The sequence below is a fragment of the Canis lupus genome, chromosome 33, assembly GCF_048164855.1.
Source record: "Canis lupus baileyi chromosome 33, mCanLup2.hap1, whole genome shotgun sequence".
NCBI lineage: Eukaryota > Metazoa > Chordata > Mammalia > Carnivora > Canidae > Canis > Canis lupus.
In genome coordinates, this window is record NC_132870.1 from 3,811,492 (window position 1) to 3,835,555 (window position 24,064).

The window sequence follows — 24,064 nt, forward strand, 5'->3', positions numbered from 1 at the left end:
CAGCATAAATTCATTGGCCTACTATGAAGGATCGGGCTTCCAATGGCATCACCAAATCAGTGGAAAATTTGATTGAATTAAAGCAAAAATTAAAAGGGAAGGTGACTGAGCATTATATATACCTGACCATCTTTTGCATTTAGTAGTGATGAAGCTTTGTAAGGAATTGAACAAACTCTGAAGTGAGGTCACTGTTAAGTCAGTAGTCATGTATTTCTGGAAGAATTGGAAGGTTTGTGAACTATGAGGGAAGAGCAAAGATATTAAATACAGGACGCTTGACTTGTCCAAAACATGTTGTGCCCATTGTGTATTACTGGTGGAGATGGCGGAGATCCCAGAGGTTATCAATATATGAGCAACTGTCTTGAAAGCTTCTCAAACACTTAGATGGCCAGGGAGTCAATTGGCATGTGGAATACTGACTTCCTAATTTGAATTTATCTTAGTTTAACATTTCTTCATATTAATGTAAGTATTATAGGCAGTGTTTGTGGAAACACTTAAGTAAAGCAAGATGCTTGGCTTTTGTATTCAAGAGCTTCTTGTTTGGAGTGCCTGGCTGACTCAGTCAGTTGAGCAACCAACTCTTGATTTCAGTTCAGGTCATGATCTCAGCGTTATGCGATTGAGCCCCATGTCAGGCTCCATGCCCAGTGGGGAATCTGCTTGAGATGTTCTCTCTCCCTCTTCCTTTACCCCTCCTCCCCCTTCTCATGCCCTCTCTGTCTCTCTCCAAATAAATAAATAAATGAAATATTTTTTAAAAAAGTTTCTTGTTTGGAAATCTGAAGGAAAACTTTCTTGTTTGGCATCTGGCAGAACCAATGACAAATTCAAAACTATTTTTCTGAAAATAAAAAATCAGAAAAATTGATAACATGTTGAGTAATTTTAAATTCATTTTATTAGAATAACAAAACTGTTATATATAAGTTTTATTCTATTAATTTAATTTATATAAAATTATTATGGTAAATTGAAATGCATTTTGGAACTACCATTTAATTGAGAAAGAAAAACCTATAAATGATTTTTGGGTAAGTATGTACAAGAGTTTTAGTCTTAATATGACTTAATATGATAGTATAAACATAATTTTATCATACCTATTTATATCTTAAATTCATAAAAATCTGTTGCTTAGATTTGGCCAATCCCTTGCCTCACCTTTGTTCCAGCCCTGCTTCATTGCATTCTTATTATTAAGTATAAGACTAAAATCAAAGTTTCTTCTACTCCTAGACTCCTTTAAATGCTAACATGTTGTTTTTATTTGAAATTTAAAAGTAGTAGTTTTAATTTGAGAGCCTAGTATTTCAAAGAAAATTTTTATACTTTAAATCATTTTTTCCCATTAATAGGAACAAAAAATGTAGTTATCCTACATCACTAAAGGAAAAAAAAAAAAAAAGCTACAGGTCTAACATACCTTCCCTAAAGTGCAAAAAAAACATTTTTTTTTGAGATTCAATGAGCAATTTTTAAATTTCTAAATTTGTAAGGATCTCTCATCCTTATTTTTTAAAGATAGATATAAATGATAGATTAGATAAAGAGCTGATGATGATAGATGGATGGTGATAGGTAGGTTCCTGTTTTGTTTTTCTGATTTCTCTACAAACCTCCCATTCTTCTCCACCAAAATTACCATCCACTTCCTGGTATGGAGAGTGGTCACTTTCTTCAAGAATTTCCATAAAATGGGAGACTAGTTGTTTTATAGAGAAGGTTGTCATGGTATTTCCTGGTATGACATACCTCCACTACAATATTCTTTGAAACCTATTAGAGTGCCTGTTGATAGACATCTTTTATTTATGGAACAAAAGGAGCCACCCAAATGCAGTATCCCAATTGGCGTCACCTTTATAATATTGCCATCATCCTTAACACATTCTTAACTTTTATAAGTCTGTCCTCCTACATCTCGCTTTTAGTTTTCTGGATGAACCTATCTTTTATTAAATGACAATTTTGGTAACATCATCTGGTGTTTGGCCAATAGAGAGAACTTTCATGAATATCTAGTTCTATCCAAGTATTCAGATACACGTTCAGTAATTCTATGAAGGTAGAGACTAAATAGGCTTTTCTCTTATATTCTTGTTTAAAGGAAAGTTATTATCTATACCCTGAGTGATAAGACTGCGATGAAAAAATGTCAAAAGGTTTGATTACCCTAGGAAATGGGTTGCCAGGAGAATTTGCTCATTATAATTTAGCTCAAGAGAGAGAATGCTCTCAATGCATGCTCTTGTGCTCTCAAAACATCCTGTCAAAAGACCTCGCTGAAATTAATGGCTCAGAACTGATGCTAAGCTTTCAAGGATGCTGCCGTGATTTATTGAGTGGTGCCAGTCTCTGTCTTCGTTGGGTGGAGAGCACTTGTCTTCACGTAACAGGGCTAATATTACTTCAAGCTGTTGTCAGTTGACTTGGCAAAATTGCTTAGATACACTCCCCATGCAGTTAGCTGGTGATGATTACCCTTAAGTATTCACAGAGCAGAAGCCCTGGGGAAACACTAATTAGCTCCCTGAAAGGAAGATGATCCAGCCACGCAAACAATCTCCTGAAGTCTCTGGGCTGTAATGAGGACCAAGCCCCAGTGACGAGGCCTTTTCTGTGCTGTGCTGCTGCATCAAGTTTCAGCAATTTTCAAGGAGAAAGTGATTGGAGTCAGGCCCAGGATTGCACGGACTCTACTAATCACCCCACAGAGGCTCCGGGTGCTTGGAAGCTGCAGGGGGGAATTGGCTCTCAGGAGCTACAGGACACACTGGCATATGTTGCTAAGGACTTGAGGAAGGATAAATCTTTTAAAATATTTATTTAGGGTATATTGAGATCCTTTTGGTCCTTGCAAAGTTAACAACTTGTTCTCTTTCTTCGAACTAAAGAAAGTAAGCTAAAAACAAAAAGCATAGCTTCACCCAACCTGCTTAGTGACTCTGTTAAGGTCAGTTGGTAGCTTTTGCCTTTGGCTTTGTTTCTCCTCCATTAACTGAGCAGTAATCAGTTTGACAATAGAGAAAAGATGGAGGTGTGGGAGGGTTTGACACGTGTAGGTCCATTTGTCATGGCTGTGAATATGACTGGATCTTTGTCAGAGACAAGTACAATTTATCAGGTCACCATAATGGAGAACTTTGAGGAAGCAAAAGTCAATGGGAGCAGAGCTGATAACTCTCCCCTGCTCCCTGATAACCACAGAAAGTAGGAGAAAGAGGAGGAAGAACACGTATTCTGAAAATGGTTGCTGGAGGGGCATTGGGACTTGCTCTGCCTCTCAGTTTTTGGCGGTGGAGGAAAGCAGGAAGGGCTTCCTCTGGCTCAAAACTGAAACCCTGAAGTTTAAAAGCATGAGGAAGGACCATGCATACCCACTAATGTCTAAAATAAACTTGGATCCTTGATTTACAGTAAGTAAAGGGAAATGTTCACATCCACCCTGGGAAACAGTGATTTCCAACCGCTTGGAACATAGTAGCCTTCATCTGTTGATAGCAATTTCTAGCCTGGGCTTTTGTTGGCCTCACAGCATATATGACTCAATTTGTTAATTTTTCCTTAAAGTGTCAGGAAAGGCCAGAAGATAAGGCATGTGAAGACTAAATATGAGGAAGATTTTTTTGTTGTTGTTTTTTGGGTTCCACAAATTTTTGAAGATTATATATAATCTGTATCAAACATTGGGAATGACCATGTTTGGGGTAAGTGATGTGTTAGAAGTAGCTGTATTACACATGAAATATTGGTATATTTAAAGAATTTGGGTTATTGTTGCTATAATTTAAGAACAAAATGAAAGCACTCTGTTTTTGGTAACGAAAAATAAAGGAGAAAAAATGATTTCTAGGTAGGTATTTACCCATATCCCAGAGCAAGTATTAATATTTTGGTAAGTAAAATCCTTTTGTCTTATTAAGAAAATGAGTAGTTAAAACTTAGGAGTTATCCTCTTTAGCAGCTTTGCAGAAAATCAAGTTATTGAGTGTGTGTGGAAGTTTATACAGAGCATGTGGGACAAACTCCCATAATGCCAAATCTTCTCAGGATATCTTACTCTCACATACATTTTTTTGGTTGTGCTATCTCAGTTCAAAAATTTTTTATATAGTGGAAATATTACTTATAGGTAAAATATTTTCTAATTTTGTTAAATATATTTTATAATAAGGTCAAACCAATTTTAATCAAATAGAGCATTAAAATTTGAGTTGATCACACTTCTGCAAAATATAATTCAAAAAAAGTTTTCCAGGGCACTTTGAAAAAAAAAATTGCACTGCACGGGGTTAAGTAGGCAAGGAAAACTTTATTTAATACTGTTACAGTACGGGTTAAGATTAGTGCAACAGGAGAGAGGGACTGAACTCAACTTCATTGAAACAAAAGGCAGAAGAGTTTTTAAGCGCCGAGGTGAATTAGTGGAAAATTCTGGAGAATGTTAAAGGGATGGTGGATCACTTGATTAGGCCATCTGTGCTTATCAAAGTTTGGTTCTTACCCTCCTGCAGAGACTGGGAGATAAGGGATCCTATCTTTATGATTACATTGCAAAAAGATGGTCCCCCCTAAATCCTCAAGAAACACATTTTTGGATTGTAAAACTGCCAAGAGACTGGGAAAAGAACTATGTCTCAAAGGGAAAGAGAAAGCATTTTGAAATGGCAAGTTTTCCAAAGTAAATGTTCTGAGAGAGGCCAGGGATCTATACAGGAAGAAACGTGTCTGGAGTTTAGTATGGGGTATGTTAAGGCTGTCTTATATCACTTGCTGATACAACAAACTATCGACAACCATAAGTATAATTTATTTTCTTCCTAACTTTGCTTTAAGACAATGAGATTTCTCATTTTGAAGATTTATAAATAAAGTAATAAAAGTTGACTTGAAATATTCAGAGAAATAGCTTTTTTTCCAGATTTATTTATTTGAGAGAGTGAGAAAGCATGTGTGCTCCAGTGGGGGAGGGGCAAAGAGAGAGGGAGAGAGAGAATCTCAAGCAGACTCCACATGGGGCTCCATCTCATCACCCTGAGATCACAACCTGAACCAAAATCAAGAGCTGGAGACTCAACTAACTGGGGCACCCGGGTGCCTACAGGGAAATAACTTCTGAGAAATCCATTAGATACAAATTTTAGAAGTTATTAGTGAAATAATAATTATTATTTTATTATTGAAGTGTGGCTTCATGCCAGGCCCAAGTCCTTTTCCCATATTACCTCATCTTATTCTCACACTGATCCCATTGCCACAGAGATGAGGAGAATGAAATCCTCAGAGGGTGTGACTGCCTCTCCGTCCCATAGGTAATGAGGGTAGAATGAAAATTGATTTTGGACTTTTCACCAGAATGTATGACAAGATACATTTTATATGAAAGCAATTTTACAATTTTTATATCATTTTATTCTGATTTTTAACTCTGCTTGTGAAAAGTCTACTTTTCATATCTAATTACAACAAGGCTCTATTAACTCTGTGGATTTATGCAAGTAGTTTAAAAGATCCTACAGCAGGAGCTGAGGAATACTGCAGAATTTTTTCTGAAGGTTTTAAAGAGATGTGCATCCCTGATGTGACTTAGGGGGATTCTTATATGAAACAAAGGGAAAAAAAACTCTCTGAATGCATTTTCTTTCAAACTCAGCATTTAATAATTCCATATCACCACTGATTTTCATTTTACTTGGTAAATAGGAATAGATATATTATTAGCTCCAACAATAAACTTTCATTTCCAATATTTTGCCTACTTTTTCTATCAATACTGCTAAAAGTTGAAAGTACTGTTTTTAGCTAACTGTGATGACTTGGAAACATTTTCAGAAAAGTCTACAAAATTTAGTTTTATTATGTCAAAATATTCCCAGTAGCTTCATTCAATGGGAAACCATAGTTAATAAAAGATTTATAAAAGCAGAAGTCTGTGACTCATTTCACTTCTATCTGTGTAATAGGACTATATACTATCAAAAAATTAGTTGCTTGAACCTCATCTAATATCAAAATCTTCCCGTAAGGAATATAGTGGTGAATAAGATAGACATATTTCTTGCACTAATAAAGACTATAGTCCAGTGATGGAGCAAGGTAGGCTTACAGTTTTTCCAATTCCTATGCCAATTTTCTATTTCAAGTAGAAATTATCTTCCTTTTTAAAAAAAATTAAATCAAGAACTAATTTTTAAATGACACCAAGGTCAATTATTCAATTATACAAAGGTGATTTTTTTTAATACAAAGATGATTATCAAGAAAAACTCTTATCCTTCATCCTTTTTCTAACCATATCCATACAAGATACTGAAGATAACTAAAGGAGTTACCAACCTAAGTGTTTTCTGAATAGGTGATTAGAATCTGAGGCTCTTTTACCATCTTAATACTTTATTGTTTGGAGAAACAGGGAAGCTCTTAGTCACCAACAGCATATTCAGTCTTTACAAGATCTAATAGTAAGAGAATGGGCTACACCCTAGCTACAACGTATAACATCACTTCTTAGTCCTGTGTTTTCCAATAGCAACTAGTGCTCAAGTAGCAGATCTTAGATATTGGAGTGTAAGATGACTGACTCAACTATTATTTACACTTCTATCTTCTTGGTGTTTCATCCCATATCATACCATTTCACTTAACAAAGCGAAACCAAAAGAAGTTATGTGATTTTTTTCAAGGCTTCTTTTCGCAGGAGCTTCAAGTTGGCTGCCATTATTACCATGCTTCTCCCTCTTTCACCAAAGCTCATAAAGAGTAGTAGTGCCTTAACATATCACTAATAACTGTGCTTCATTTTATTCAGAATGGCCTCATTTCTGCCTTGTGTTTACATTTAATGACAATAGCAGCAGCTTATGGTATGCATCAAAATCTTGTTTTTGTAGTCTTTGTTATTGTTTTTGAAGATGCTAAAAGATCTTATATTTTACATAGATCCTGTGAATGCCTCACACAGTCTGTCAGTGAGGCCTTCTTCACATAACCCTTGGACTTGACTATATTTAATTAGGTGCTTTCATTAAAATATTTAGAAAGCAGAGATAAAAAAGTTTTTTTTTTTTTTTTGGAGACACTATGCTGAACATCAAATACCTAGATCATATAAATTATTTTAAAATGAAAACAAAAATAGAAAGGATTTAGTTGATATATGTTTTTTAAAAAATGTACAATAGACTGGTGTTAGGTTATATTTCATCTATTACAACAGAGAGTTATAAGGCAAAATTGTTTTGACTATGTTTTTGAAGCAAGAGCTAGACCCTTACACAAAGTTCTTCCCTCCTATGAAGTACTGGATGTTGTATGGCGGTTGTTAATTTCCTATGTCCTGCCTATGAGTGGGTGAGTTGAATGAGTGAATCAGTGATGGTCGTCAGACTTTCCAGCCTAAGAAGTTCTTAGGCTATTTAACACGTTTCATGTAATCCACTTAATTGCATGCATAAGCTTGTGAGGAGAACTTGCAGCTAAAACAAATCAATAATATATTCAGAGCACTGTTGGAAGGAACTGATAATGGAGTTTTCAGCTTTCCAGAGTAAGCTGGCTAATTCGCCTATAAGTCTTGGTGGCCTGGTCAATAATTAGGCCAATAGCTTCTGGAGTTTGATGGTCAGGATTTGACATGTGGATTCTGATTAAGTGACAGTGTCACTGAATTAGGAGTCTCACTGCCATATGTTGGAGCCTAAACGTTAATGAGGGTGATCTTCTAGTCTCTTCAGGTAATTTTGATTTTGATACCCATAGCCTTAGCTCCAGAAGTTTATTAATTGTCCAAATGTATAACCTAAAGGCATAAGGTGACTTTATACATCCTGTAAAACAAATGTGTAACTATTTGGGAGTGGACTCCCAAAAGAAAATTAGGTCAGATATTGTTTTATTGCACTTATCGAGACTGATTTTTATACTCTTTCATTTGTGCCATTTAAAAATGAGAGTGGCGGGATCCCTGGGTGGCTCAGCGGTTTAGCGCCTGCCTTTGGCCCAGGGCATGATCCTGGAGATGCGGGATCGAATCCCACGTCGGGCTCCCGGTGCATGGAGCCTGCTTCTCCCTCTGCCTGTGTCTCTGCCTGTCTCTCTCACTGTGTGCCTATCATAAATAAATTAAAAAAATTTAAAAAAAAATAAAAATGAGAGTTGCTGATAATGTTGTAATGCCTTCTTTCTCTGTTTCTGTTACTTTGTCACTCTTTCTCTCTCCATTTCTATATTCCACTACATCTAATTCTAGTTTCGGCAGACAGAAAAACAATTTTATCTCTATGTTGATTTATGTTGAAATTACCTCACTTTTTCTAGAAATGCTTAGAAAAAAAACACACAAATAGCATCACATTAGGAATATACAAGACCAATTTAATGTAAATTCTATTTGTATATGGCTCAAATGATAACATATATCAAATACACAGGGCAAGACAATAAATTATACAGTTACTGAATATTCCATATGGACTTGTATACGGAAACAAAACTTACAAAAATTGCCTGACCATTCTTAAAATTTTTAGTTCTGCTTACACTCATGTAAATTTCAATTTATTTGGGTTTAGATTTTAAAAAGCAACTCAGCTAATCCACAAGTGTTTACGGAGTGGCATAGTGGACAAAACATGAAAGACTGTTGTTCACAAGTGTCATGTGGTAGTGGTGTAGACACATACATGGATACATAAATATATGCATGTGTAAGTAAATAAATAAGAATGTCAGACCAGAAAACATATTAATATTATACATAAGTGACAGGAGGGTATGGGGTTGACTTTTGATAGAAAAATCAGAGGAATACTCTCTGAAGAGCTGACATTGTGACCTGAGATTTCAGTGTTGAGAAGCCAACCATGAAAAGTTGCAGAGAAAAAGGAAGTTCCAATATAAAGTCTCTAAGGACCAAGCAAGTTGACCCTAAAGATGATGGGGGATGAGTAGAGGGATCACAAAGGCAGGATATGGATCAGTTTCCCATTTTAAATAAGCTCATGGACTTCTCTGATACATTTCCTGTGCTGAATAATAACAGTACTGGCACATGGTTGGGATTCAATAAGCACTCATTAATGAATAAATGAATAAAAGACCAAATGTCATAAATGAAAAATAGTTCTGATGTTTCTGACAGATATACATTGTTACTACCGGGTGAAGACAAGAATCACAAAGTCTGGCACTGTGATACCTTAATGAATTCTGAGTTCTAGTCTACTACGCGAGAAATAGATTACAGAAAATTTGTCGTTGGTTTGAAAATTAAAAAATTTTAAGTAGGCTCCTCGCCCAGCATGGAGCCCAACATAGGGCTTGAGCTCACAACCTTGAGATCAAGACGTGAGCGGAGATCAAGAGTAAGATGCTTAAGCAACTGAGCCACCCAAGCACCACTAAAAATGAAACTTTAATAAAATGATATGCTACATGTGAAAAAAGAATCATGAAATCAAGTTTAGAAACCTAACAAAGACATCACACAAAAATTGTCGTGCTGCTTGAAATTTGGTTCAAGGACCAGCAGCATCAGCATTTCCCTGGAGCTTGCTTGGTAGAAATGCAGAATCCCAATTCTCAAGCATACCTCATAAATGAGTATTCAAATTTGAACAAGATCCTCAGGTGATCCTCAAGGACATTAAGTCTGAGTTAGTACAGCTCTGGAACAGTGATTTGCAAACATTATATTTTGTGGCCCTTATGAGGAATCACTTTGAGTAAGGATTTTTGTTTTGTTTTGTTTTGCCTACTGGGCCCCAACTCCTGAAGAGTAGAATTCATGTGTGTTGAACAAACAAAAATTGTCAATCTTATGCATCCTAATTCTTTCATTTGTAGGATTACTGGAGTTAGCGAATAATGCAACAAACTTACATTAAAAATATTCATTGTTAATCTGAAATCCAAATTTAACAGGGCATCTTCTATTTTGTTTGGCAATTTTATTCATTTGACGTGTTAACATAGCTTCAGAGTATATGAGTTCTTTGTAAAATATAAATGTATAAAAAATGAGGCATTGGTACCATTGTCAATTAAATAATATTTTTATTCATATCCTTAATGTGTTGATTTTCTTATGTAGCTTAACTTGTAAATCAGTTATAGATAGCACATAAAAATTTTCTGTTAACTATGGATAAATTTGAACATATGAAAATATTTAAAAAGCTATATCATAGCTATTTAAATGGGGTGCATCTCTCACTAAAATACAGTGGGAAGCCTAAAGTCTTCATATGATATTACACCAGTTTTTGGAAAATAAAGTGTTTTCCCTATTTCATAACATATTTGGAAAATACAGAAATATAGAAAAAGAATAAAATTAATTACTCATAACCATATCACCAGAAGATAATCACAATAATGATTAAGCATATTACTTGCTAATTTTCCCCTCAAAATATTTTTTGTTGTTTTTCACAGTTGTGTTGTTTTTCACATTGTACTGTAATGTTGTATTGTGCTTTGGGGCCTTACATTATATCATAAACACCTCTCGTATTATTATAAGTAATGAGTCATTCATCATAAAAATAATAGGTAGATACACCCAAGTTTTATCTTTCCTTAACTCTTCTGAGTTTGGGAATTATATCAACTTCAGCCTCTCATTAATCACACTGCAGAGAACTCATAGCAGAACAGAAGCACCTGTGGCCTCCTCACCATCTCAGCCCTTATATATTCCTCCTCAGTCTTAGGAGAACCAAGAAGCATGCCCCCTTGGAAAGGGGCAGGACTTCACTTGCTGAACAGTTACCCCAGCTTCCTATGTTGGAAAAATAACTGAAATTTCAGCTGGTTCCTATACTCAAGGACTCCATAAGCTCAGAGAAATTGAACCACAGCTGTCACTCCAACGTGAGTAAGACTAAATCTAATTTGTTGGGTGGAAAGAGTTAAATGAACTTTAACTGAAAAGCTCTCTTTCTCTTCCTCTCAGGGTAGAAAATAGCCAAGGGCAACAGCGGATGACTAATGTGTAGAATATTGCAATTAGTATAGCAAGGTACTTACAGGGATCAAATTAAAAAATTCATTAACGTACGCACTTAATTAAGAAACACTTTTCGGTTTACATGATAAATTATGACACCTATTAAATCTTCCAGTACAAGCTGTAATGGCTTCTTTGCTCCCGGGTAGAGAACTATCGCCTTTGAGGTCCTTTGAAACTCCCCAAGGACTGGCAGCATTAGTTACAAGTGTATTAAAAACAATGCTATCCCCCTGCAAGGTGCAAGAGCGTCTTTATTGGAAACTAATTTAAACTTAAAAAAGCACCAGGGAGCAGGAGGCTACCATGCTGCAAGCCAATGATAACAAACGTGAAATGACCTTGAGAAGGAAATATGAGTCTTTGCTCCCCAACATTCCCAAAAGAGAGGTGGCAGGGATGATGTCTGCTTTTTGTTTGCTTCCATGTCTTTTGTTTGGTCTCTGTCTTCCCTTTCTCTCCTTGAAAATAAATGTTACCAGTCGACAGAGAACATATTGGAAATAATTTGCCTATTAGTAGGTTAGTGGTAAATATGCCTTTTTGTTTTCATTCAATGGGAATAGTTAGGAGGGAGAGAAGGAAAGAGAGAGGAAGGGAGTTTGAGAGGGATGCAAAAGTGAAAATAGAAATGAATAAATGCATAAGGAAATCAGGCCTATCCCTCAGAATCTGGTAGTATCTGAGGTCTTTCTGTATTGTTGGAAAAGCGTGGCTCTATAAAGATAATAAAACTTTACATTTCTATTATTTTCTTCAGAGTGTCTTTACTGTCTCCTTTAATATTCTTTATAAACCTATAATTATCGGAATGGGCAAGGAAAACTAGAGAATCAGATTGGCTTCCCAGAGTCAAACATATTAGTGATCTCTGGCACAATTCTCTTTTTTTCCAGACTACAAAATTTTTACTGTGACGGTCAATGCTTTAAGGGCCCTCTATACCACCTGATGGTTCGGAAACATTTGCCTTTCTGCTCTGTTCTATCTCATTGTGCCTTGCCTGTATTCCTTTAGCTAACAAATCACAGAAGTAGCTCATATCTCTGATAGGACTGAGTAGAAGATCCAGTGGACTCACTTCTCTGGTTTCTGTGAGGTGTTGGAGCCATTGTCCTATGTTGAGAGGAGGATTCCAAGGAGGAACCATGGAGCAGGGGTCCTAAGCATCTGGGGCCGGAGGTGGCAAAATTGACAGAGCAGTACTTTTCCTAGCTCATTTCTCCTTGAGTCTGACCCCATTTGAAATTATGTCATGGGGGTGCATCTTCAATTCCATAAAGCAATCCCAACGTCTAACTTAAAACATGCAGACGATACTGTTTCTCTGGTCTTCAGCACTGTTTGTCATTCTTCCTTTAATTTTTTGCTGCTCTGCTTATTATAGAGGCAATATGCAAACCACATTGAAGAACATTTTGAAAAATAGTTTTATTTTATTTTTAATTTTGTATTTAAATTCAATTAGCCAACATATAGTACATCATCATTTTCTGATGTAGAGGTCAGTGATTCATCAGTTACATATAACACCCAGTGCTCATCATATTACGTGCCCTCCTTAATGCCCATCTCCCAGTTACCCCGTCCCCTCACCCCTCTCCCCTGCAGCAGCCCTCAGTTTGTTTCTTGTAGTTAGGAGCCTCTCATGGTTTGTCTTCCTCTCTAATTTCTTTCCCATTCTGTTTTCCCTCTGTTCCCCTATGATCATGAAAAATAATCTTAAAGTCTAGTGCCAATTATTTTCTATTTCTTAACAAAATCTACTTCACCTGCAATAATCACAACCTGCAATTATTGAGTGCTATAGCAAGAATTTTAATAAATGAGTGGAGTAGAAGACAAGAAGTACATGGGAGGTAGTTTGAAATGGTATACCCCACAATTCTGAGGTTCCTGTGTTGGTTGAGAACCCTGTGCAACAGAAGAATGGCTTTCAAAGTTTTGTAAACTGCAACCCAGAGTAAAAATAAACAAACAATAATTTACGTTGACCTGCATACATAAATACCTATGCTGTGTCCTGAGTAAGACACAGTGTACATTTAATCATTATGCCTGCAAGCCATCTAAGCAATGGGGACCAGCCTCCACGGCATAACCCACGGTCTATGGTTGTGGCAGGGGTGACAGCCATCTGGCTCCAAAACCATGGAATATGTGCGCTGTTCTTAGGACTGCCTCACCCAGAACTCAAGGCAGTGTGTGAAGCACTGAATCTGGTGCAGTCTGTATTCTGAATCACTCACAGTCGCCTGTCCTCTGATGATACCTGAGTCTTGCCAGAAGCAAAATGACTTCTCTTCTTCCCTGAGTGTGGTTGGATCCATTCAGATGGTGGTCATGTCCTGTCTCCTCGAAATATTTAAAAAGGTAACAAACCCAATGATATTCTCCACTGTTGCTTCTGAACCTGAACACATAATTCATAGTATCCCTTCTTTCCTCAAGTGCCCATGAAAGACTTTCTTACCCAACGTCAACATTTTCAGTAGGCCCAAGTTACTTGTCCCATGGGATAAACCTGAATCTTTGTTATCAGAGGCCTGGACTTTCAGTAGTATTATCCTTGTCTGGCTATGGTTATGACAGTTACTCATTCACTCATCACTGGGCAGCGAAGCAGAGAAAGGTCATAAAAGCACTTAGGCTTTAGTCATACCCTTTCTTGTCCGCACTGTGAGCAGCAATCTTGGCTTCTTAGGATAACCGGGCTCAATTACTGCACCAGTACAATGGTCCCTCTTTGCCGCTGGCCCACTACCAGCATATTGACCTTAAAATGGCCCAAATGATTTGAAGCTCCCATTTCAGTGGAACCCTCACTGTGACTCCTAGCAGAAGGAATATTCCCAGGAACCAAATCTCTAAGCAGACAGTGCCTAATTTGGGGGAAAGAAACACAAAGTCTATGAGTGGGACCCCGAGAATGATAATGAAATAGAGCCAATTCTACTTCCATCTCGTGGTTCCTGGACCAAATATTTAGCATTTAGTATATATTGGTTATTAGAAAAATGCATGTACTGAATCCTGGAGGACAGTACCATTAACAGAAGTATGTTGCCTAGTACCTCAGCTAAGCCTTTAATAGGTGATTCCACTAGTATATCAGATTGACATCTTGTAGATGATGAGCAGTGGTAGGTCAGTGGATACCATGATTTCATATCCCTTAGTGTAAAATGAGTCTTTTGTGCCAAGGGATTATGGTGGGAGACATGATATTGATTGACTTGGTATTTTATATCTTCGATGGTAGTTATGGGTGAGACACTGTAAACTGGAAAGACAAACTCATACCTGAGTCATTACTGATGCTGATGGGGAAAAAAAAATTATTACCGCTTACTGGGTGGAAGAGGTCTAATATAATTGACCTGACAAGGGGTTGGTTTGTGTCCCCAAAGGAATAGTCCCATAGAAGACTTAGCTGGTCTCTGTAATGGAAGGGTGGGTTTTTAATATAAGTGAATATACTTCCAGCTAATTGTCCATATGAAGTGAATGATTAAATGCACTGCCCACAGCTCTGACAATTGGAAGAATGACAGAATTTCCTTCTACCTTGGACTTTGGGCCACATCCTATGGGAAGGTTTAACGAGACAATGGCCCATTTTCAATGCAAATATATGCAAATATATGTTACCTAATTGTGAACTAGGCTCTCCTCTGTCATAGAAACATTTAATGGTAAAGATATCAGATGAGGAAGAAGAATTGTCACAACAGAGGTGGGAGAATGGGCAATCTGGTCACGTAATCTACTTAAGCTCTCTGGACTTGCCTGTGTTCAGTCTGGAAATGCATTAATCCCATTATACAATGGATTTCTGCTATGACTTGATGGACCTGATAATACTTATTTCAGGATGGCCAGCTCTATTTGCATAGTCTTTGGTATTCCATTTTCAGGTACACAGTTTCTTTTTTTTAAAGATTTTATTTATTTATCCTGGAGAGACAGAGAGAGAGGCAGAGACACAGGCAGAGGGAGAAGCAGGCTCCATGCAGGGAGCCCGACGTGGGACTCCATCCTGGGTCTCCAGGATCAGGCCCTGGGCTGAAGGCGGCACTAAACCGCTGAACCATCCAGGCTGCCATGGTACACAGTTTCTATTTAGACCCATTAGCAAGTCCGAAACTATTTGTGAAGTAGTTTTGTATTTTTTGACATGGAGGGCATGGCCTTCTTTAGAACCCTCTATGTCTATACTGCAGTTTTCCTAGTGGGGCTTGCCAGAGGTTTCAGCTCACTTCTTTATTCATCACGGATTTCTCTGGCATGATTGACATGCTGGATCACATGGTCTTCACAACAAGGTGACTTGCAACAAAGTGTGCACAGACTAAAAATCCCTCTCTTGCTCTGGACCTCATTCAAAATTGGCAGCCTTTCAAGTTACCCAGTAACTGGGTTGGATCAGTTTTCCAAGATGTGGTTTATACTGCCATTATGAGTCAAAGAAGCTCAGTGAGCACTGTTCTTAGTTCATTAGCTTATGATGATTACAAGTTTAGATCTTAGGGAGCCCAGTTCCATGGCATCATCCCTATCAAACCCAGCCTAAAAAAGACAAGTGACTTTAGATACCCTCAGGCCTTTTCAATGTGCCTCAATTGATAGTTAACTAATTTGTACATTTTTTTTTTCTCCCACAAAGCATTCCATGCCATCAGAGGCAGCCAGCCTATACCACATTCCATAAGGAAGCATTAAGTAATCATTATTTCCCCCTAATTGATTGTCTTGGTTTGTATTCTCCCAGAAGCAGACCTTGCCAACAGGACTGAATGTGTGGATTCTATTTAGGAAGTACATGTTATACCAAAGGGAAGGGAATGTATAATTGAGTGCATTAATAAGCCACCTACCACAGAAGGCATTTGGAGCTTAATCCCACTTGCAGCCTCTGGGAAACTGTAAAACTCATGCCTCAAAATTAGTCTACCCAAGGACAAGGGTACTGAGGTAATTACTTACCAGCCCCCAAGAAGTTTTAGTTGAAGCCTCTGGTGGGATGTTCATTCCTTGACACTTCCAATGTACTGTGCACATGAAGATCAAGGCTTCCCATCTTTCTAGGAAAAAAAAAATCAGACTCACAGATGTAGAGTCTGTAGATGTAGAGTCTCTTCTCTCCCTTAGAAGAGAATAGGGTACACTGAAAATCTGAGGGTGGGACACTGACAATATTTGCTACACCTATCCAGGACAAGTCTGGCAGCTTCTGCATATCTCATAAATTTATCTTCTCATCTCAATTAACCACAATTTAATGCCAAGGGTTGTCACCACACCATTTACTACCAGCTATAGATCTGCAAATGCTTCAGAGCAGTTCAAACCCCCAAATACTTGAATATCTCTTTTCTAGGGCCATTCTTGTTCTCCACTGTTTTAGTCTGAGTTTCCTAGGAAATAGACCCTGCGTCAAAAGTTCTAATGTTGGGGATCCCTGGGTGGCACAGCGGTTTAGCGCCTGCCTTTGGCCCAGGGTGCGATCCTGGAGACCCGGGATCGAATCCCACATCGGGCTCCCGGTGCATGGAGCCTGCTTCTCCCTCTGCCTGTGTCTCTGCCTCTCTCTCTCTCTCTGTGACTATCATAAATAAATAAAAAATAAAAAAAAATGATCATTTAAAAAAAAAAAAAAAAGTTCTAATGTTAACAATTCATCGGTCAGTGCAATCCCAGGCAAACAGGTGTAAAATAAAATGTAAATGAAACAAGAAAAAGAATAACTATCAGTGTATTATCAAGATGCTTGTAACTTCTTGATAAGCTGACTGTCTAGTCTTAAAGGAACTTTTCAGGGATATCAGGGTCCTGCATCCACATATTTAGTGGGAGATAGGGAGCAAAACTTGTCCACCAGCTTCTATGCTCCATGAGTCATTTTGCTTCACTGGACATTAAATTCCTATCTTTTGTGTTTGCACTGAATGAAATCCCAGTGGGTCCTAAACTTGTCAAACCTTAGTGTCAGCATATAAACCCAAGAGTAAGAGCCAGGTAACACGATTTGAAACTCTGAACAACAGAAGAATGCCTACAAACTTCACTATGATCTCTAGGATGAGCCACATACATCTAAGGAAATTTCCTTTTCTCAGATGTATTCTTTGCATGGGTCTATTTCATTTGCACTTTTTTTCTCTGCTGTTTTGTATGTATAAACCTTCTTTAGCTAGTAACCTCGTAAAAGACAAACATCAACTACCCCTGTGTGTCCCCAACCCACAGAATCTAATAATAATTATTAATATTTATTGAGTGATTAAAAATGCTTGTGTCATGGCCACCCGGGTGGCTCAGTTGGTTAAGTGTCCAACTCTTGTTATTGGCTCAGGTCTTCATCTTGAGATCGTGAGTATAAGCCCCAGCATTACGCTCCATGCTGGGCATGGAGCTTACTTAAAAAAAGAGAGAGGAGGGAAAAAGATTTTTAAAAATTCTGGTATCATTTAGTCCTTACAACAAATATAAGTTTGGAACTATTAAGTGACTTTTTCAAAGTTCCCAAGTTGCTAATTGGTGTATGTGGGTTTTGAACTCAGGTGATATGACACCAGAGGAGAGTTCTTAACTTCTATATAAGGTTGCTTCTCTAGCATAATCACTGAAGGATCATTTTCGGAATTGACAGACTTTGTGGAGAAGAAGGAAAAGATGAGAGATGGGGGAAATGGTCTCATTTGGGAGCTACTGTTATGTGTAATTCTATGTCTATAATTACACTTATAGTGTAATTTCACTTATAGTGAAATTCTAGAAATGAAAAAACTGATATGTTCACTTTTTAAAAGATTTTATTTATTTGAGAGAGAGAGAGAGGGAAAGAGGGCTTGAGTGTGGGGAGGGGCAGAGGCAGAGAACATCAAGCAGACTGTGCTGAGCACAACGCACAGCACGGTGCTCGATCTCACGACCCTGAGATTATGACCTGAGCCAAAATCAGGAGCCAGACAGTTAGTGCCTGGGTGGCTCAGTCAGTTAAGCATCTGCCTTTGGCTCTCAGGTCATGACCCCAGGCTCCTGGGTTGGAGCCCCACATTGGGCTCCCTGCTCAGTGGGGGAGTCTGCTTCTTCCTGTACCCCCTCCCCCAACTTGTGCTTGGTCTGCCTCTCAAATACACAAATAAATAAAATCTTAAAAAAAAAAAAAAAAGGCAGACACTTAACTGACCGAGACACCCAGGTGCTATATCAGCCATACATGGATGATATTCACTTGTTACTAAAATTTACTTACTTTATTTTGCTGATGAATAGAGATTCCAAAGAGAGTCATGTAATTTCAAAGTCAGATTTTTTTTATGGAGAGTCTATTCTTTCTAATGATATTTTGTGTTTTAAAATAAAAGAAATAGATTAAAAGGACCTTGAAACTTTTTAATAAATCATTGAATGGGAATGTCAACTTAAGACTTTTTTTTTTGTCAGGTGATGAGGTTTTTGGTAATAGATCATCCTTAATAGTGATTTTCTTTACAAATTGTTTTTTGTGAAATAAGGTCCCCATGAATGCTCCAAAACAACCTGTAATGGCTGCTAATCACCCGAGTGTCAAAGCTTATAGCTTCAATATATCTTCCTCAGACTACATCAGAAGACAGTAACAATTTCAAGAACTAGTGCTTAAAACTGCCATCAAATAAATTCTCAGTACCATTTCACCTAAATGCACATTTCTATTTATGACAGAGGAGAGTAGTTGGCCTTAGTCATGAAGAAATTCTCATTGAAATCTGACTTTCAACTTTTTCTAAAATTAAAAAAAAGAAAGAAAGCATTCTTTCCTGGGAGAGCATTATTCAAGTAAGATGGCATGACCTCTGGGTCAGAATGCTGAAAGTTCTCCTCTTAGCCATGTGGAGTGTTGTGTCACCTGGGCAAGGTGTTTCTCTGAGCCCATGCCACTCTTTCTTCCCTCCTTCGTGGAATGAGTGTTTTCACCTCCGGCCTGTCAGTTCCTGCTTCTGTCTGGAGCTCATGCTATCGTCCTCGGCTCATTCTCTTCCTCGCCTGTGGTCTCTGACTTACATTGGCTGATTCAAGTTAGCTACTTTCTTCACAGAAGTAAATAAAGACTCTTGGACTGAGCTTTCATTGTATTTCTTACCAGTACCGGGTGCTTTATCCTGGTGCTTGCTTTGTCCTGTTTTGATGTACTTGAGTCTGTGATTTTCCTCACTGAGCTGCCAGATGATATTTAGAGCATTTTGGGTCTTGTGTTTGTGCCTTCCCTTACAAACTTCTAATTTCTTTAATCCCCAACCCTTGTATGTCTTTGGACTCTGACATGCCCACCTTGTTTTAACAGGTGGTTTGATTTTGACTCTTGTTCTCTTGTTCTGTGTGAAAGAATTAATTCCGAGTTTGGTTCCTTCTGCATTTGTCTGATCATTCTCTCTTTATAGGATGCTGACTAATTCATATGTCACTGTGTTTCCATGACTTCTTTTTAAAAAATATTTTATTTATTTATTTGACAGAGAGAGAGAGCAGAAGCAGAGGGAGGGGCAGGCAGAGGGAGAAGCAAATTTGCTGCTGAGCGGGACTCTGATATGGGGTTTAATCCCGGGACCCCAGGATGGTGATCTAAGCTGAAGGCAGACGCTTAACTGACTGAGCCACCAGGCACCTTGCATCCAAGAATTCTTGTCTAAGATTTTACTACATACTTCCGTTAGAGAACATAATATTTTGTGCATTCTGCACAATTTTGTATATTCTACAATTCATATAAATAGGAAAAAGGCAGCTATTCTGGGAAGAAGATGTGGGGCAGACATCTCAGTCACTATCTCAGGGTGGACCCAGGTTTCTAGTTCTAGGTCATGTGTTTGGTAGAAGTTTCCTTCGGGCTGAAGAAAAGGATATAAGGAAACCTATGGAAATTGGAGCTGGTATCTCAGTGAAATGTGACCTGCTAAATCTTTGGAAACTAAGACAGATATTTTTCTGAAACTGCAAACTCATGTCTGTGTTGTGAGACATGGATGACTTAAACTTATACTGCAGATTGTGTGTATGTGTGTGTGGGTGCGCTTGTGCAGTTGTGTGTGGGGGTGTGTAGGAAATCACCTGTATGGGATTTTTAGTTATTCATATATAAAGTAAAGGACATCTTCTGATGATAAAATATAATTGTCAGAAAAACGTATTGAACTTGTTTGTCTTTGACTCATAGAGCATTTTCTCTTACTTTCTCCTCGTATAATGAAGCACGAAGTGCTTTTTGTTTTAATATGCACTTATAGCATTCACTCTTCACATTTATTTAACATGTAGTATGTGACAACAACTCTGGAATTACTGGGGACACAATTTTTCTTCTTTTGAGGAGTTTTGGTCTTGTGGAAGAGTCCATAACATTTCTTAAAAGTTACTTTTTTGGAATAAGCTGTCAATAATAGAAAGTTACTTATCCTTGTTTTTTATTAAAAATAAATTGCAGCGTGCATAGATAAATCATTCTTATACTGATTTCTACATAATTATAATAGGTAGAATATGAGAGTTTTCCATACAATATACAAATATTCAAATATTCTTTCTACTTTTCATGCTAAAGTAACAAATTTAAAGGCTGGAGTTGTTGAGTTATTTCTGACTTCCAGTGACTTTATCAAAATGAAATCCCTTTCAAAATACCAAGGGAGCATTTAGATGTAAAGGCTCTGGTAAAAATGAATCTTAAATGGTAAGCAGTACAATTGAACAATATGGCTTTCCAAGAGGAGAGAATTTGATGACATAGCAAGAGAAATAGACAAATGAACCACTTCAGTCTTCTTTTTTCTTCCAGAAACACACAAGATAAAAGCAAAGTGGTATACCACTTTTTCTCAAACCTTTCATTGTAATAAAAATGGATTGTAAATCAAAGAGTGATCTGCCCTAGAGTATAATGGTTCCAAGTGTTCGTTTATCTTGAATGGGAAATTGACACGCATATCACTTTGAAAAATTATGATTTATGTCACTGGTTCATTTCTTCTTCCCACTACCATCACCCAAGACTGCCTTCTGTTTGAGGGCAAACCCAGTACCAAACACCTGCGTGGCAGCTACGGTCTCTGCTTTCACTTTCAGGTGACGCTAGCCAGGTCCATCTGCAAGAAGAATCCGTGTGCCAGTTCTGATTATTTAGGTGGACTAAACTCTAGAAATTTGCAAAAATCTAAGAAACATTAAAAAGTTAGCTTTTCTTCCCCTATCAGCTTTACTTGATCTAAGCATCTTGCTATTTTTATTTTTGTTTTTTTCTTTCCTGTCTTCTCTCTGATAGGAGTGGCCTTGCATTTCAATGAGGCTTTACTTGATTCGAGGCCAACCAGTCCTTGTGGGGTAATTAATTGGCATACTGACTGGCAAAAACCCAGCCCAAATTTTTGTAGGTGATTTTTGGCATGGGTAATTGCCTACTTGTGAATAATTTCTAAAATTGTGGTTAGCAGAAGGTAAGTGATATTTTGATTTTGAAGCAGCTTACAAATTACTACATAAAATCATAAATGCTGAGGAATTCAACTTCAATTTTAAAATATTTTTGACAGGCCTAGATTCTAGAACATAGGAAATTACTTTTGACTATTTAAGATAAATTTCCAGTGTACTGTAACCATGCTTGAAGTTTTTCCTCCAGATATAAAAGTTTTATAATTTTTCTTCCTTTGTAAACAATGAGATGATAACTTGGAAATATTTTTGTTGGCTTGTTCATTTATTAAAAAGCTATTTATTGAGTACCCACCATATATTAAGAGCTATATGAGTGATTGAGGCTTACTCTTTGATGCATAGAATATTATCTATGAAATTACAGAAGACAAAGATTACAAAATCAATTTAATTAAGAAGCAGCTAAACTCATTGAATTGTACTGTTAAATTATATGCATTTTACTTTACACAAATCTCATTTTACTATATATAAATTATACCTCAAAAAAACCTAACTGTAAATAAAAGAAACAATTGTTGAGCATTTATAAAATGGCAAAAATCATGCTGGTTGCTGTAACTACCATGATAACTCAGATTTCGTCCTAACTTTTTCAAAAGCTCACAATCAAATTAAGAAGGTAGTAATTCAAACAAAAAATGACCACAGTACAAAATACAACAAAGGAAGCATATTGAAGGAAATGTAGTATATCAGAAATCTTCAACTAATTCTTGGAAGATGGGAAAGAGAGACATATAAGGAGAAAAGACCTAAGTACTAAACTTATTGTAGTATGTCAATCATCCAACTCATTCATGTCTTACTTTTGACTGACAACAAACCTCTTCCAGAAGATCTTTCCTGAACCCCTGATCTGGGTTATGGTCTTCTCACAAAACTCTAGGTGCTGCCATTGAATTTGCAGTTTTCTAAAACTCCATTAGAGTTTTAGATGCAGTCCCATTGCTGGCCTATAGAAATTGATCCACACCTGTTTACATAACTGAACTAAACTGAATAGAAATGATAGCAGAGATAAGTTGTCTAGGGATTTTTCAAGCGACTGGGTATGAGAGGAATGGAATTTATAGCAGAGAGAACTGTTGGTCCTGAAATAACAAACTGTGTTTGGGTAAGTAGAAGTAGTGTGATGGTTTCAAGGGCATGGGGAAAAGGGTAGAGGAAGGAAGGTGGTTGGAGCAAACAAAATCAGAGAGTGAACAAGGAGAATCTTTCTTTCAAGAGAGGATTTTTGTTTGTTTATTTGTTTTGTTTTTAACGACAGGTGGTAGGAGTCATTGAAAAATTTTAGGCAGTGCTCTAACACGATCAGATATGTCTTTTAGATAATCCATTCTTCTATTGGATGACATTAGGAGGATAAGTATGGAAGCAGAAATTTGGTCAGGAAGTATTAAAGTGATTCAGGCAGGAGGTAATGTGGGCCATAACTAAGACAGAGGTTATGGCAATGATGGACAAAGTTTCGGTTCAAGAGACAGAATTGCCAAGTATTGACTGGACAGTTATTGTTCTCAAGAGAGATTGTCAAGGGATAATAACCCATTTCATTTTGCACATGTTGAGTTTGAAGTAGAAATAGCTAGGAGAGATGCATAGTAAACAATCACATGAGTTTTGTATTTAAATAAAAATGTTAGTTCAAATAATAAAAATCTGAGATCTTCAGTAGAGAAGACATAGAGTAAGAGGAGAAGGAAGCAGAAGACACTCTTAGCCATGTCTCAATGTGGTATATATATATATATAGAAGAGAATCCAGTGGAGGAAATTCAAGATAATTGGAGATGCAGACAGAGATGTATAAAGAATTGACAGTGAAAAATCAACTCAAAGCAACGTAATTCTTTGTTTCTGATTTGCATGTGTCAAAAATATCTAAACAGAAAACATGGCTAATCTGGATTTTCTTAGGGTCTTCCAAAGTTGCAGTCAAGGTGAAGACCAAGACTAGGTTTCATATGAAAACTCAAGTGGAAAATAATTCATTTCCAAACTCACATGGCAGGATTTAGTTCCTCATGAGTTGTTGGAAGGAGGATTTCAGTTCTTATTTGACTGTTAGCCAGAGGTTGCTCTCAGTTCCTTGCCATATGGGTCTCTCCAACACTGCTGCTTGCTTCATCAAATAATGCTTGTTACATCAAAAAAAGAAATGGTCTGTTAAGAAGATAGAAGTCCCAGTCCCATGAAACCAATTATGGAAGTGACAATCTATCACTTCTAAAATATTCTATTGGATAGAAGAATTTCACACTCAAGGGGAAAGGATTACATAAGGGCACGAATACCAGGAGATGGAGATCACTGGGGGCAAGGCAGGTTACAAATCTTTCTACCATAATTTGTGACCTTTTCCAGGACAGTGTTTAGAAGAGTTTCAGAGGGATAGTAGAAGCAGAAACCAGATCCCAGTGATTGAAAAACAAATGTCAAATAAACAAGTGGAGTTTTATGTAGACATCCATTTTAACAATCTGGAAGAGAAAGGAAGGAGCCTATGTAGGCATGTTTGTAAAGGCAAAACTGACCTATGCATGTCTGGTGACTTCAAATTCCCTGTGAGGT